A 17,440-nucleotide genomic window follows, 5' to 3' on the forward strand; every position below is an offset into this window, starting at 1 on the left:
CCCCGTTAAAAAAATTAATCACCTTTACTTCTTCAGTCAGATATATATCAAATCATAAGCTAGCTAGCATATACACTTTTATCCATAAATGAAATAATAGAATGCCATTAGAGTGGTTTATAAATAATGGTATGTAAAAAAACACAAATTTATGTAAATTTTAAAAGATGTAGCTGGAAATTACTTCATTTAAACTAAGCATCGATCTCAAATTTTCACATCTAAGCTCCTCCCATCCAATGCATGCATATCGATATACTGTTGTTTAATACAGGTAGAAAATCATTTTATAACCAGTGCGCACATAACCTTAGACATGTTACAACAAATTGTCAATATTAGTTTTGAAAACATCAATTTGTCAGTCAAGCGAGGGTGTCGCTGAATATTTACAATACCCTTATGCCATCACAGATAAACAATTTTCTCCAGTGTTAAAAACCATTATCGGTGCAAGTAAACTGACGTGTGGACTTGCTTGCGCAGAAGATTCTTCTTGCATTGCATTTTCGTTTGATGAAACCCGAAGTGAGTGTAGGCTCTATGACACAGAGATTGGGGATAATTATCTGCTTCCAGATTACCTGGGTATAGACATATACAGTCATCAAGGTAAGTAACGATGCGAATTATAATAATAATAGTATTCATCGCTGTTTTAACTTCGACTCAACACAATACGTGTCTAAAGTGGTTGTCAAAGGAACGCTCCCGATTAACACAGAATATCAATTAGCGACACGAAGGTGATTTGAGAAATTCCGTCACTTGATCACTGTCCTTTCAACCTGTTCTTGCACAATCCAAGCGTGATAAACGGGGCATTTCGTCCTAAACCCGGATTGATCAGAAACGTAGAGCGTAAACACCTTTTTATTTTATTTCAATTTCTTCCCAATCCACCCAAAGCATTTCGCCCACCCATAACTATCATCATAGTTTACTGTTCACATTTTAGAGAATGTTTTAATGCCATTATAGAAAGAATGCTTTAATATTATTATCTAAAGAATGCTTTAATATCATTATCTAAAGAATACTATAATACCATTCTCTAAGAAATGATATAATACCATTCACTAAAGAATGCTACAATACTATTCTCTAAGAAATACTATAATACCAATGACCAAGGAATGCTACAATACCATTCTCTCGGGAATACTATCATACCAATCACCAAGGAACGCTTTAATACCATTCTAAAGAATGCCCCAAGACCATCCTAAAGAATGCCTCAATACCATTCTACAGAATGCTTTAATACCATTTCAAAATTCGTGCAGCAGTGACGGGTTCTCTAAATTGAACATATTCATACTCGATCACATAGATATTTTGAGCTGACAGAAGTGAGGTACAAATGGTTTACAATTAGACGTAGTTCTTGCACATGCACATGTCCCCAAATTTCAATCAACTATCTCAAAGTTTAAATAAAACATAAAAATCTGGAAAGCAGCAGGAATACATTTGATTCAAACAAGACCTTCAAAGGAATATAGTAGACTGAGTGCCGCAACGTTTGCCTGAAGAACTTTGTAGTCAAAGGTCATTTTGTTATTTGAGTAGAAATTCCGAATGTCCCTGTTACTGAGGTATAGGGCTTTTTTGTGGCCGAACTGGTAGACATCTACATAAAAATCTAGAAAGCAGCAGGAATACATTTGATTCAAACAAGACCTTCAAAGAAATACAGTAGACTGAGTGCCGCAACGTTTGTCTGAAGAACTTTGTAGTCAAAGGTCATTTTGTTATTTGAGTAGAAATTCCGAATTTCCCTGTTACTGAGGTATAGGGCTTTTTTGCGGGCGAACTGGTAGACATCTACAAACTGAGAAAAAAGAACCAGTAATTTGCATTAAGAGCTCTCTATATTATACGGCAATATGTTGGTTTCAAAAATAATTAATTGAATCGTAAGATTTCTCTGGATTTGACCATTCTGTATCGTAGGATGTGGTCAGCTGCCATCTGTATCAAATGCCTTTCCAACAGTGAATGAAAGTTCCAATAGATACCCCGTCGGTAAAAGAATTGGCTATTCGTGTATAGAAGGAGCCTACATGATTGGTAAGGGGGAATCTCGGTGTCTGTCAAATGGTACATGGTCAGACGTCAGCTGTGTATTTGGTAAGTACAATTTATTGAATGTTATGCTTAATGCCCCGTCAGACCGGGGTCGCGTCCTTACTTCGCTGATGCGACCGTACGGCGACCAGAAACGTGAACACAACGCTAGAAAAAGTAAAAAAAAAATTAATTTGAAAAAAAAAGCCGTGTTCTCACAACTTTCTAGGTAGGATCGCAGAACCTTAGTGTTTGTCTTAAACATGCTTAAAGACTCAATACCACTCTTGTTGTAACTGAATAAAGTTGTACTATTTTACAATATTCCAATTAATTGATGATACAAATTTCATCTTAACACACCTAATTTAAAAAATTGGAAAAATTCAACTAAATGATTTGAAAAGCCTGACGTAAAGCTTTTCAAATGTGACTTGGATTTAAAAATATATTTGAACCCTCTGGACAAGTAAAATAGGATTTAATGGTTAATTTACACAACAGGTAGGGCACTAACACATCTAGTACTTAGAATAAGGCTATTTTTTTTATTTTCTGGAGCTGTCAAGCCAGCAAGAGTGTTATTGTCCCTTTAAAACAAACGCCGTGACTCGGCGATCATTTGCGACCAGGGAGACCACAGCATGATATCTGGCGTTTCCACCAAGCTTGTACCACACTTATGGCGACCAATTTCCGTCGCCGTAGCAGCACAGTAAGGGCGCCACCCAGGTCGGACGGGGGTATAATGGATCTATTGCGTCCTTAAAACCGAAATCCTTGAATTATGCCATGGGAAATGTTCTTTTTAGCCAAAAATGCAAATGGCACAACGGGGTTGATTATTTTGTAGCGAAAGATTGTTTCTAGGTTCTCTGGAGAAAGCATGTTTCTATGTTAGCTCTAGGAAACCAACCGGTTGATCATATTTTAACATAACTCCATAACAACCAAATTTCCAATTGGTGGAGTATTTAGAGATTAAATTGACAATTAATGCGTTATTGTGGATGCTAGTAATTAATGCTAGGTTCCCACTATCAAGATTCGCGCTACGATTAAAATCGTGGTTTGAATGGTGGAGTAATCGTGGTGATCCGATCAGGTCTTATCATATATTGTTGTCAATCGTAGTAATTAGGTTGATCGTGTCGAAACGTCTCCGAACGGCACGTACCAGATCGTGGACTCAGTAGGGACAATCCGATGTTAACGCATTGCACGAAAGAAAGAGAAAGCGATGGGGTATAACGTCGACTCGACACAAACTAGGTCATTTCGGGACTAACATATGGTTCAATTGTATTTCAATAATTCGCTTGCGCGTAGGGGTTCCTTAGCAGTGGAATGAAACCGGAAGACCAAAGAAACCCCAGAAGATTGGAACCTTTTGGCCATCCAACCACCCACACGTAATAAAGATGCAATATATAATTATGGGATCTGAAAACAATCCAGCGCTGATATACATTCGTCTTCCGTAAGAAATCATTTACATAAATATGAATATATTGTTAATATAATAATCATAAATTATATAATATGTTAGTTTCAAAATGACTGTATATTGTGCCGATGAGACATTGAGCTCCCCCCGTTTATTTTTCAGTAAAAACCGGCCACGAAGCCGTTATTTTATTACAGCATATTGTGCCGACGAGACATTGAGCCCGCTCGGTTTTTTTTCAGTAAAATCCTGCCACGAAGCCGGTATTTTATTATTGCAAATTGTGCCGACGACACATTGAGCCCGCTCCGTTTTATTTTCAGTAAAAACCTGCCACGAAGCCGATATTTTATTACTAGACACATCAGGCCCTATTAAAATAAAACCAATTGGGAGTGAAGACGTTGTAACCGTTTCGTGTGAGAGAAAACAAAATGATGTTTACACAGTTATAGGTAAGCACAGTTATGAATTATATCAAATATTTATGATCATGAAATTCTTCTTCCACAAAAGCCAATCATGTAGAAGAAAATAATTCCCAATGAAAATTGTAACCAACAAAAAACAACAAATACAATAAAATCCCTGTAGTATACTTCATATTTTAAAGAAATTGCAACACTGATTTCAACTACACACCACCACATCTGGTCACAAAAGGGGTGTAGGTTTTTCTCAATTTGCTTCGTGTCCCATCTATACTTATGATCCGTTAATTAACTGCATATGGAATGCAATTAACATAACAACTTTGCCAAGCAGAAACTTATAATGAACCATAGAAAGGTATATGGATTAAAGTTATACTATAGTACAAATCTATCGGCACAGGGGGATCACGGTGGCTAAGTGGGTAAGGCGCTGGCTCGCTAGCCTGGAGGTCGGGTGTTCGATCCCTGCATTGGCCGAGAAAGTTCATCCCGATTTTCCGGCGTGGTTCTCCCTTGTCAGTGATGCAGGACGGAGGGTCTGACAAGGACAGCTGTCTAGTCGTTCGGATGGGACGAAAAACCGAGGTCCCGTGTACTCATTGGCGTGCACGTAAAAGATCCCTTGACAGTTGGAATTTGATATAAGAGTAGGTCGTAGTGCCGCTGTCCGGGCAAAATTTCCCTCATAGCACACTGTATGGCGTATGCCCGTCTTCATTAGCCCAGTTCGGAGCAAAACAGTAGGACGTTAAACCCCATTTCATTTCATTTCATTTCTATCGGCACAGTTCTTACTAAGAACTTCTTAGTTCATATTACTTTAGTCAAGTATACATTGCTCATTATTATATATCTATTTAATAGTCACTTTTTAATTTAAGTATTTCCACGTGTATGTGTGAAGTGTCTTGCTTGCAGATTGTCTTCCAGGCCACTATTAATTGGCCCAACTGGGACACTTGAATACACCCAAATTTCAGTTTATGATCGTATGGATGATATTCAGCATTCTGCGACCCCCGATGCGTTTCAACCAAATTTTGTATAACTGGTTTGTGCGCGCGTACCTCGACGAGGCTTATTTTAATAGTTTCTCCTCATTCACCTGTTTGAAGAATACTACCAATATGATAATACAATCCAAATCTGGAAAATCCTCAGAGACAAGACCCAGTGTGACAATTTGTGACTTTCATTTAATTTAATAAAATTGGACAATTTCTACAGGTCACGACCTTGCAAACAGAACACATATCAATGGTCCGGAGGATTCTTTCAGTTACGTTTTACCCATTGAATACACAATACCACTAGATCTAGCCATTGGTGTAGTCAACGTCTCGTCAGAATGTGAGCAGTTTATCAAATTTGAATGTTTCGAGGTTGGCGCCCAGTATAACTCCTTTAGAACCCGTACAGGAGAACAGGCAGATTATTTTGCTGGTGGAGTGAAGGGACGAGGCGATAATAATTGCGCCTGTCACATCAACAATACGTGTATAAACCAAGGCGTATGTAACTGTAGATTAAATACACCAGAATGGTATGCAGACACAGGATATAACCGATATAAAGAAGATCTACCAATCACGGCGTTTCTAGCTGGAGACACAGGTGAGATACAATAGGCATATTCTACTGACAAGGAAGAGATGCCGAAGTCCCATGTACACATTGGCGTGCACATAAAAGAACCCTTGGCCAATATTGACCGGGCAGCGGCGTTATGGCCTATACTCTTAAATCGAATTCCAACTGCCAATGCATCTTTTACGTGCACGTCAATGTGTACACGGGACATTCGTTTTTCGTCTCATCCGAACGACTATACGTTGTCCCTTGCCAGGCCCCCTATCCTTCACCACTGATAAGGGGGAACCACGCCGGAAAATTTCAATCAACTCTCTCGGCCAACGCAGGGATGGAACACGGGACCTCCAGGTTAGCGAGCCAACGTCTTACTCATCACCTAGCCTCCTACACATTGACCTTCCTGTCTAACACTGAAGTTCATAATAATAATAATAATAATAATAATAAATTTCGTCGGGGTCGGTGCTTTACTCTGCCCGTCCGTTATTCCATTTATGGCCTGACAGTACTTTCCTTCGACGGCACGGAAATCTGTTATTCCGTTATTCCCATCGCCTCTTGACTTAATACGAATAAAGATCTAGAATCAATAAAACACATCCTTTTGTTACATTAAATTGATGTGCTGCTAAGTGTAAACTGTGAACCGTGACCCTGCTGCTAAGTGTAAATAGTTACATTTAACCGTGAACCTGCTGCTAAGTGTTAATAGTGTAACTTTTACGGTTATTGTCATTACAGTGCATATCATATATACTTTACTGAATATTATTTATGTTCTTTAAACAGTGACTATATACTTTACTAAATATACTATTCAAAAAAAGTAGGGGATATTTGATTTTGGGGGCATAATACTAAAATATGCAAATGGCTACGAAAAAAGTCACTATAGAACCTAACAGAAGAAACATTTCCAGTTACATGTGACGCCCAAACGCACCAATAGCTACCGCATGGAATGCAGGTGATGCTTGGGATCATCATGGGGGTCCAACCCAAGATTTGCACGACTCTGACTTTGAATGTTACAGTCATTGTGGCATTGAATTCCAGGGTGGAAACATCAGTTTAATTGTTTTAGTGACCAGAAAACAAATTTTGATATGCGTCGGCTTTCCCAAAATGAAAGGTTACGTGCCCTTGGCATGCTACAGATCGGCACAACACAGGCGGTTGTGGCGCGGACGATGAATGTTTCTCAGTCTGTCATAAGCCGGCTATGGTCCAGATACCGTGATACACAATCTGTACAGGACAGACCACGCTCAGGTCGACAACTCAAGCCCAGGATCGATTTATCCGTACCTTGGCCTTGAGAAATCGTGTCATCACAGCAAATCAGATCAGCGCTCGTCTTCAAACAGACACTGGTGTGAGAGTGAGTGGCCAGACGATTCGGAATCGACTGCATAGGGGTCACCTTCGCGCCCGACGTCCTCGCGTGATCCCTTGTTTGAGAGATCATCACATTCAGGCAAGACGTCGTTGGTGTAGGGATCGTCAACACTGGGATAATCGACGCTGGAGCAATGTGATGTTTTCAGATGAGTCAAGGTTCACTGTTGATTTTTTGGACAGACATAGGAGGGTGTGGCGTCGTCGAAACGAGCGCTTCCAAGACGTTAACGTCATCAGACATGATCGATTTGGGGGTGGTTCTGTTATGGTGTGGGGAGGCATCACTGTTGCTGGAAGAACGGCTTTACATGTTGTTGCAGGGCGTGTTACAGGCCAGTACTACCGGGACAACATCTTGGCAGTCCATGTTGTGCCGTTCGCACGACGTCATGACCGCCGTTTCATCTTCCAGGATGACAACGCAAGATGTCACAGGGCCAGGATCGTTACAGGTTACCTCCAACAACAGAACATCACCACATTACCTTGGCCAGCACTGAGTCCCGACCTCTCCCCCATCGAGCATGTCTGGGACATGCTTGGACAGAGGTTACGTCAACGTCAACAACGTCCTGCCAATGTCCAAGAACTTGCTGCTGCGTTGCAACAGGAATGGGACAATCTGGACCAAAATGACCTTAGACGTCTCATTAGGAGTATGCCACGTCGGATCAATGCCTGTTTGGCAAACAGAGGAGGATTTACCCGTTACTGACTTGGTTGTGATGCTGTGGTAACTTTGCTGTTTGACCCCGGGTATCATTTTACCCTTATAATGGTCAGTCTGTGCCTTACTTAGTCTAACGATCATTTGGAATAAATCGATGAATGTGAACTTCATTTCATTTTGTCATTTGTTTCTTCGTCAGTTTCATTAGGTGACTTTAATAACACTTAAAAATCAAATATCCCCTATATTATTTATATTTTAAACAGGGCATCGTGGAGAAGAGGCTTACATAACTATCGGAAGTTTAAAATGTAAAGGAGAGTCATAATATGAAGAGCTAGAATATATCAATTACACTGCTTAGTTGTGATTAACCTGATAATTAACTCGATAATGGTGTGATAGGGCAATACACGTGTATCTGTTTGATATGATCGTCTGAAAGAAATTGTAACGTTTACTTTATTAACGGTAGAGTAGAGATAATAATAACGAAATAAATAAGGAGGTAAACGGCAAGCCGTTTTTACCGTCCATAGGGACATGAAGGCCAACACGGGGCTTTTGTTATAGAGCCAGTTAACAAGACCCTAACCCCCACTCTAGCCGCGTGGGGGGGGGAATGGTTATCACGTGCGCGCTGTATCATAAGGCCTGTCATTGAGTCAACTGGTGTGGTTTCGAATTCCCGGTTGTACGTGACAAGGCCTAGGGTCGCCTGTCCAACCTCGTGTTTTTCCTGGTCGTCTGGTTTTCTCCCACTGCTAAGGACCCCTACGCGCAAGCGAATTATTGAAATAAAAAAAAATAAACCATATGTTAGTCCCGAAATGACCTAGTTTGTGTCAAGTGGACGTTAAACCCCTTTTCTCTCTCTCCCACAGTGAAACATAGCTACACTACACATACGGAAGCTTTAAATCCAGGGACCGTCGAGATAGCTCCACAAAACGAACAAAAATATTTCAAGATATTATGGATAACCGATAAGAACATTCTGGAAAGTGGGCCTATATGATGGAGGCCATAAATTTACCGAACGTTTATCGCCGTTTTATTTCGTTATTATTACCCCCTCATCATAACGTTTATCTATTTCGTTATTATTACCATATGAAATTATTTCGATATATCAATTACAGTCATAAACTTGGACTGTTACTTGCACTGCATTGTATCTATAAATAGAATTCAGTTATATTAGTATTTATTTGTTTGTAATACCACTAAACAATTCACCAAAATAAGATTTTTACAAGCGATAACACCATGATACTTACTTTCAAACTAATTAACCTTCATTATTAATAATATGCAGCTATCATGGTACTCTTCATTTATCAAATGTATTCTCAAACAATACAACAAATACTATTAAATAAAATGAAATGGGGTTTAACGTCTTACTTGTGCACACCAGTCTGTCACTCGGCAAACCTCAACAGATTCCAGTACCCTACATCTAATCTCGGCTGTATGACAAAGTCCGCCATTAGAACTACTTTCAAGTTCCCGGATTACAATGGCGTTGTCCATGACGACCAATGACGTCATTGATGACGACGTATTTGAAAAATGTTTTATCTTACAAAATTTTCAAAGTTTGAAGCTGTTTTTCTTTCAAGTTTATCTGATTTTCTTTAGACAAGGACAAATTTGCACTGAAAATTCTACACACTCTTCGAACGACGCAATTTTGAGAACTTCTTTCTAAACGCGGGCAAGTTTCCCTTATAAGTAAACCGGTGCCGCATCGCAAATGTATAGGCGTAGGTACATATCACTTACTGTCATACAGCCGAGGCTAGATGTAGGGTACCGGAATCTGCCGAGGTTTGCCGAGTGACCAGTCTGTATAATGAAGATGGCTTTATACCGTGCAGTGTCCGAAGAGGACAATGTTGCCCGCTTCGTTAAACAGCGATCTTTGTCGCATTTAATACAGAAAACGCTGGAAAATCGTATTGTTCTAAATCTAAATTTATATATCTATAAAACATCACAACAATATAATTTCGCTTTACAGTGTAACATTTATCTTATAAGCACATAAAGCACTTAAGCATTCGCTCCGATGTGTTTCTTTCTGAGTTCCGTAATGATGTCTGCCTTAGCACAAAACAAAATATTCTGGTTCATTTTAAAGTCATACCATATTCAAAAGATGGCTGGTTGTTCTAGCCAATGGTCAGGACGATGGAGTCTTCTATCATCCCTGCATTATGAAAGATGTCTTTAAAGTGGAACCAACGTTTCCTAATTCTATTTTGGGCAATTAATTGCAGTAATTAGTTTACGTCATTAACATATTTATCATTGTATCGGCTAATCTGTTTCGTCGGCCGGTGGTCTGCGACCTAACGTTGCCTAATGCAGACACAAGGTGCTCGCTATTCAAAGACATTGCTAAAGACGAATCAATTGGTGACTAATTGGTCGTTCAAGACATTCCATGGTTAATGGTTAATTACGGATTTATGCCGTTAGTTCACAAATGAAGCCCGGGTTGTAATCACAGTCAACAGAGTACCATTGAAAGACTCCAGATGAATCTGCTGCCAAACCCCCACATGACTCTTGCATAACAGGCTCTAAGGGTGCCCAGTCTGTATAGGTTGTAGCGTCTGCCATCCGTCCATCGGTAAGTTCGAAATGGTCCGCCGCATAAATGTACCAGACACCAATGTAATATGTCACAGCTGAAAAGACATTACAGAAATGATATGAAAAGACGTCAGTGGGGTATTGTTGAAAAGTGCTTCGTCGCGAAAAATAAAATAAAGGCATATCATTATTTCGTCCCAAATTCATCTAGCTGGGTGGTTAGGTCTGTAATTGAAATAGGGTTTAATGTGTTACTTGCCTGCACCGATAGGTACACAGACACCCCCTGCATCATTAATAAGGGAAAACCACACGGGGAAACTTTCTCGATTAACAAATAATGACTTAGAAATATGCCTTAGTCCAAACATGACGTAACTTGGTGTTGTCGATTACATTCATCTTAACATCATATGGTTCCAGTCGGCTCGCTTTTGCGCAATAAAGAGCATAGAGTGGCTGCAGAAGGCCGGCGATGGAAAATGCACCACCATATGTCCTTTGACAACGTAATTATCAAATAATCTTTTTAACTAGTTATCAAGGGAGCGTAGATTACCTACAACACCACCAACGCATTCAAAATAATTTGAAAACGTATTCAAGGAAGTTTTTTTCTGATTGCCAATATCAGGGATTTATTGATTTTAATGCTCATCTATTATTATTTTCTGTCAATTAAGGTTGGGTTAAAATTAATGTCTTATGCTAATAATTAAGTTCGGGTAGTTCGCCGAAACATCCATCTCAACTAGTGACTTTGAGAAGAATGGCCAGATTTCAATTTATTTATAATTTTAAAGAGGTATGAAGGTGTAGGGCTAATTGTAAGTCCCCAAGGAAAGAAATGATAGATTGTGGTTGACAATCCGGAGAAATGAAATACCCTGTTACCTATATCAAGATAGGGGGTGATTTTGTCCTGCTTTTCCCGAGTATCTAAGACTATCAAATCAGCACCGTCCGTCTGGCAGAAATACCGAGCATTCACCCAGGTAAAATCCAAACCATTGGGATGAAAACAAACTCCATCGTTATATATGTAGTCGCTTGTACAGTAGGTTGGTCTAGCCACTACCTTATCTATAAAATATAAGAGAAATAAATATAAGGCATATTTTGGAGACATTTGTGGTCGCAATTGGTTAAACATGTAGGGTACAAGTTACTCCCTCAAGGTAAGTTTCATTTTTATCATACAGTAAAAAAAAACAAATCTTATTTTAGCAATTGCTGAATTGTGTTAATTAGAATGACTGAAATGTAGTTTTATGGCACGTCAGTTCAAACCGGGCTATATTGCTCAGCTACATAATTTTTTTTATAAATCAACACCTTTTATTAGAAAAGTTTCTCGGCCGTGTGCTTTATCCTTTATCGTCAGATGTAGGACAGGATGGGCACTCAAAGCACGAGACAATGATATACACATTATGTGATATCACAATTAATGCTTTGCATTCATGAAATTGAATGACAGTGTCATTGTATTAATTCATAATAAAAATTGACGTCAAACGAGGTGTTAAATTTCTCTGTTTAAAAAGCTCAATGTGTATGTATACACGCCAAAATGACGATAGAGACCATGTGGGGGAGGGGGAGATACATTGTCTCAGGAACCTGGCAAACCCCCTCCTGCAAAAATTCCTGGATCCGCCCCTGAAATTGTGTTAAAGTGAGTGTCGCTCTCACGCAATGATATCCATATTCGACATTATAAACACGAATTAAAATTTACTATTCATTTTAATGCTGTTGTTATCTTACCCTGAAACTATTGGCTAATAATATCCTCTACTTAAAAGGGCATTAGGTAAAGTTAGATAAATAACTGACAATTCTCGCTATAATTGTTAAAAAAATAGATAATGAAAACAGAATATGCTGAAAAGTTCAGTCAAATTGATTCACTCTGAACCGAGATATTAGAGAATTAATTTTAGGCTAGCCTCGAATGTTATCACCAACTTTGGCGCAATAATAAACCAAGTCTCGATTATCCAGTTCTACGTTTACTTATCCAACACAAAATGTATTCAAATGCACTAAATATCGCATCCTAGCGTTGGCATCGAGAGTAGATTATGGCTGGGTAAGTTAATTAATGTCTAATTAATAAATTAGATGACATTTCAGGCCCCCAGAAAGACCGGCAAAGGGCATATTTAGCTCTTGCATAATGTATGTTTAAGACACAATGAACAGCTTCAAATCAGTTCCCAAATTGGGTTTCTGTGTGGTCTTAAGTGCCATTTGTAATGAGAATATTTTAGTGTTTTAACTCATATCCACTGGGCTATGATGCATTCCAGAACTGGCCCTTATTGCGTTTCGTTAATGATTTTTCAACTTGATGATCCCTTATGATCTATAAATGGTTTTACCTCTGGCAGGTGAGACATAATAACGAAGATCAACCCTGGAAGAAGGTGTACCATGATCATAGATTTCATCATACAAAAAACATTGGTGATTCAAAACATCGTAGGAAAATGAAAAACAATCCGAACGCTCGCTACAAAATTTCGCACATTTTACTCTTCCAGCCTTTAAAACTTGTATCTCATTGGCAAAAATCTTGCCATCCAATTCTGGAACTCTACTCCAAACAATCGCACCACACTCAAGAAACGTAAATATCAGAAATCCAATTACGACGAACGAAGACATTTTATAAAATGAGATGCCGAGTTCTCCAACTAGTTTTAAGACCAGTATAAAAGAAAAGTTGTACGGACGTAAACGCCTGTAGGGGTCAATATATTGAAACTAAATTAGCGTATAGATTTTTAATGTGACTAAGAGAAATGGATTCAAAAGAAATATCAATCTGTAATGTATTTGCGTTCAAGGTCTAAACACGGGTCCACCAAACTGAACGATAGTTAACGAGCCTTAGGAATATTTACATCGACTTGTATTTATAATAATCAGTCGTGTAACCCAGTTAATAGACATCAATATTGTTATTTGGTTCGACCGTCAAAGGTACCGTTATATCAAGTAGTATCATATCATATAGATCAAATGAACATCAAACCTAAAAAATAAAATTAATGGGTCCATTGTTAAAGGCATTTCAAATTTAATTTTTAAAAAAGACCTTTTAGCATCAAATAGCCTTGGCAAACGTTTTCGAAATTTCTGCTATTTTGGAAACATCCGATTTAAAAATGTGCTGAAGCTGAATCGTGTGATATGACCTCTGTCCTATAGCGCGGTCAGTGCAGTTGTGCTAATTATTACACAAGTGTTTTGATTGCATTTTGTTTTGTAAGTTGATTAGTCTTGAATGAACGTTGAGTCATTTTATATGGCTTTTTAAAATGTATATCAACTCATAGATTTCGTCATACATAAAGCATTGGTAGTTAAATATGTCGTTGGAAAATGAAAGACAATCCGAAATAACGTTACAAAATTTCGCACATTTTACTCTTCCAGCCCTTAAAATCATGCCATCCAATTCTGGAACTCTCAAACAATCGCACCACACTCGAGAAACATAAATATCAGAAAGCCATTTACGAGGAACGAAGACATTTTATAAAATGAGATGTCGAGTTCACCAACTAGTTTTAAGACCAGTATCAAAGAAACGTTGTACGGAAGTAAACGCCTGTAGGGGTTCTATATATTGAAACTAAATTAGCGTATAGATTTTTAATGTGACTAAGAGAACGGGATTCAAAAACGATATGTCATTCTGCAATGTATACTAAGCAGCAAAAGAAACGTCGGGTTGGTATGCTACTCTCAATAGACGCATTGCATAAAACTTGCCAAATGTTTTATTGTATACTTGTAACCACATCTCCAATAAAGGCTCCTTCCCAAACACAGAATTGAACCCATGACAAGTTCTCAAAAACGCAACTTGACTTCTTAGATCGTCCGAACATTGACCTGGAAATGATTGGCAACGGCGTGGGCAGTGTGGCCAGCGTCGAGTCTTCCAGGCACTTGGTTCCTCTGAGCTGTCGTGAGTCATGGCATGCTGCTGACGTTGTAGTGTGAATGATTCAACCAGGTATGGGGGTGCATTTTATAGGGCTGGTCCCGGTGAACAGCTCGTGCAGCATGAGTTACATGAAAATCATGGAGAACACGGACCATCTACAGGTTTCAGCAACGCTTTCGGGCCACCAACACCACGGATGATCGCCACCAAACTGGTAGACCAAGGGTTACCACAAGGCGACAAGACCGCCATGTTGTGCGACTTCACGTGCAGAATCCCTTCACACAGGCATCTGAGACAGCACGTCAGACAGTGGGAACACACGGAAGACCCATCAGTACCGATACAGTGTGTCGACGTCTTACCAGAGGGAACATCCATTTCCGTAGACCTTACCGTGGCCCGATCCCCACCCCTCGCCATCGATCTGAACGTCTACAGTTTGCCCAACAAAACCAGAACAGACGACACAGGCAATGGAGAATTGTTCTGTTCACAGATGAATGTCGGTATTGCGTATCAACGGCAGATGGCTGGACCAGAATATGGCATCGACGTAACCAGCGATATTCTGACCAATGTGTCATGGAACGAGACGCATGGGGAGGTCCAAGCAAAATGGTTTGGGATGGTATCGGCCTGAACCAGAGAGTGGGTCCTTTTGGTGTTCTTGGCCCAGGGAGAGGCATCACAGCAGTGCGCTACATTGATCAAGCTCTCAGACCCCACGTCATACAGCATTTCGCACGTCTTTGAAACAACGTTTTATACCATTTTATTAGTGAAACAAAGGTGTGCCCTAGATGTAATTCTACAGACAGACGAAGATAATTACCATTATGTTTTCATATGTCCAGCCTACTCTGCCCAAAGAACAATTCTCCAAAATAATTTACACCACCTCAAACAAAATGTTACAATTAACATAATCTTATATGGCAACCCCGACCTTTCAGATGATACCAATTTTAACATATTTAACATAGTGCAAAAATACATTAAAGATAGCAAGAGATTTTAACACTTTAACATTTAATATTTTATTTACAATATTCAATACTTTTTATCTTATATAAATTTCATAATCTAAAATGAAAATGTAATACCCTACGATTACACTCCAAGAAATGTATATATGTTTGTAACTCACTGTCTATATATATGTCCACCATTGTCTATTGTAAACATAAGATATAAATGTTTTATATGTATGGAGAGAACTATATATGCCTTTGCCTGTTGTTCAATCCAGTTCAGTTTTTTGAATATATTGTTTAAACTAACGTTTTCCAGCATGACAACGCGCGTGCCCACACCGCCAGAGTTACCCATGACTTTCTACAGCAGAACGGTGTCAACGTTATGCACTGACCAGCCCTTAGTCTGGACTTAAACCCGATTGAACATCTTTGGGATGAAATTCAGAGGAAACTTAATAACGTCGTACCAAGACCAAACACAGCCGATGGATTGCGCCAAGTGTTTCTGAAAGTGTGTATCCAGGTACCAATGGCGTTCATCAATCGTCTGGTCCAGACGCTGCGCTGCTATTATTGACACTCGCGATGGACACACCAGATACTGATGTATAGACTGTGTATAGGATCTAAACCTTCTCTTAATGTCTTGGAATTTTGATGAATTAATCACTAATGTGTTAACATACAGTTCACAAAAAATTGCTTTTATCCATCTAGTAAGATCGTTTTCTAGAATGATTTGGTTAAAGTGCCTCTCTGATTTTTAAATCGTACTGACGTTTTCTTTGCTGTTTAGTATATTTGCTTTCTAGGTCTGAATACGGGTTCATCAAACTCAAACATAGTAAATGAGCCTTAGGAATGTTTACATCGGCGTGTACTAATAATAATCAATCTAGTAACCCAGTTAATAGCCATCAATATTGTTTGGACCGTCAAGGATACCGTTATATCAAGTAGTATCATATAATTTAGATGAAATGAACACCCAACCTAAAAAGTTGAATTATATCATTTAATGGGTGCATTGTTAAACACATTTCAAATTTGACATTTTAGCATCAGAAACATCCGAAACGTGCTGAAGCTGAATCATGTGGTATGCCGTCAAACCTACGGCGCAGTCCATGCAGTTTTGCTAACTGTTCATTACTGATATTATTAAAGTTACTTTTAAGGGACATTAAATCTTGGGAATGAAAGTTTAGATTGTACAAGAGTTTTGATTGCCTTTTTTGTCAGTTGATTAGTGTTGAATGAACGCCGAGTCAATTTATATGGCTTACTAAAATGTAGATCAACTAGTGTCTCATCGATAAATCGAGTCGATGTGCGGATAGATCAATTTCTTACTTCTGTATATTTGTTTGTATCAAGCTTTGAAGAGCTAAAAATACATTTATCGGGCTGGGTACATCAACTTTTATTGCCTCTCTTTGTCGGATATTCTAGGGCTTTTGCACATTTTTATCGATTTTGCCTTACATTTTCGGAAATATCATCAGAAAAGGTCCTTACAATTTGTTTGCTTGCGAAATTATGCGTTTTATCACAGTCCAGTATGTGTATGCTCTCCACAACAATTAATTTGACCGCACATAGTAAAACCAAACGAGACGTGGTTTTGAACAGATAAATGTGAAGTGCTAAACTCCTTGCTGATATAAGGGTTAGTTTACATTTTCTACCAGGCCCCGAGTTCACAAGGCATTCTCAGACTTAAGTTAAGAATTTACTCAACTTTCAATCACTGTTTATGAGAAATATCTTTTATCCAGTAACAGAAAACTTTGCACATAGTTTCTTATTGGTGTATTTGATACATTAAAACAACAAAAGATTTATAAACGGTTATATTTTAGTTAAAATAAGGCGAACAATTTTGAGTAAAATCTTAACTTAACGTCTGAGAATGCTTTGTGAACTCGGAACCAGGTGTTGATGAATATTTAGGATTTTAGACAGTATGTGGTAAAGGGGTAGAGTTTTCCTTCTAGGTAATTGTGATATATGTTAGGTTTACTATTGATTAAATATTAAGATAATCGGAATGTGTATACATTAATATCGGTCAGATAATGGCAAGTGTAAATACAATAATATGAATGTTTTCGGGTCGATGGCATAACCTTCTATGATGTATCTTGGTAGTCGGTTGCCTCCCATTGCCAAAGGCCCCAGGCCGAATATTATCGAATTGCAATATACCACGTTTACCAATTATTAGTAGTCTTACTCCGAATTCATTTTAGAGTTGCCTCCCTTATTGCCCAGTTT

At 38.7% G+C, this 17,440-nt stretch overlaps 1 long non-coding RNA gene across 1 annotated transcript; it reads left to right on the forward strand.

The window, feature by feature from the left end:
- Positions 1–1,008: 1,008 nt before the first annotated feature.
- LOC126816784 (uncharacterized) lies at positions 1,009–9,683 on the forward strand. Its single transcript, XR_007678591.2, has 4 exons — positions 1,009–2,133; positions 3,841–3,972; positions 5,179–5,565; positions 7,882–9,683. It is a non-coding gene; the product is annotated as an uncharacterized LOC126816784 (long non-coding RNA).
- The last annotated feature ends 7,757 nt before the right edge of the window (positions 9,684–17,440 follow it).

Source organism: Patella vulgata, chromosome 3, assembly GCF_932274485.2.
Source record: "Patella vulgata chromosome 3, xgPatVulg1.2, whole genome shotgun sequence".
NCBI lineage: Eukaryota > Metazoa > Mollusca > Gastropoda > Patellidae > Patella > Patella vulgata.